Source organism: Brassica oleracea, chromosome C4, assembly GCF_000695525.1.
Source record: "Brassica oleracea var. oleracea cultivar TO1000 chromosome C4, BOL, whole genome shotgun sequence".
NCBI classification, from domain to species: domain Eukaryota; kingdom Viridiplantae; phylum Streptophyta; class Magnoliopsida; order Brassicales; family Brassicaceae; genus Brassica; species Brassica oleracea.
Genome location: NC_027751.1, coordinates 5,544,385 through 5,544,678, shown reverse-complemented (window position 1 = coordinate 5,544,678; position 294 = coordinate 5,544,385).

The window sequence follows — 294 nt, the reverse complement described above, 5'->3', positions numbered from 1 at the left end:
TTTTTCCGACCAACGCCTTGTAAAAGCCGGAAAACCGGACCGATGTAAACGATATAATAAAAGCGAAGTTAAGGAAATAGACGAATATATAAAAACGAATATGAGGACGATAAGAAACCGTATTCGCAAATAGACATGGAGGCGAGATATGATCTCTTTCCTTAACTCAAAATATTCGCTCCGTTAGTGAGACGGGACTGTACGAATATAGAGTCCCAGGATACAACCATGGCAGACGAATCACGCCTCACTCGTGATCGCCCTATCGAACTATAAACTCTACGAAACACTCTC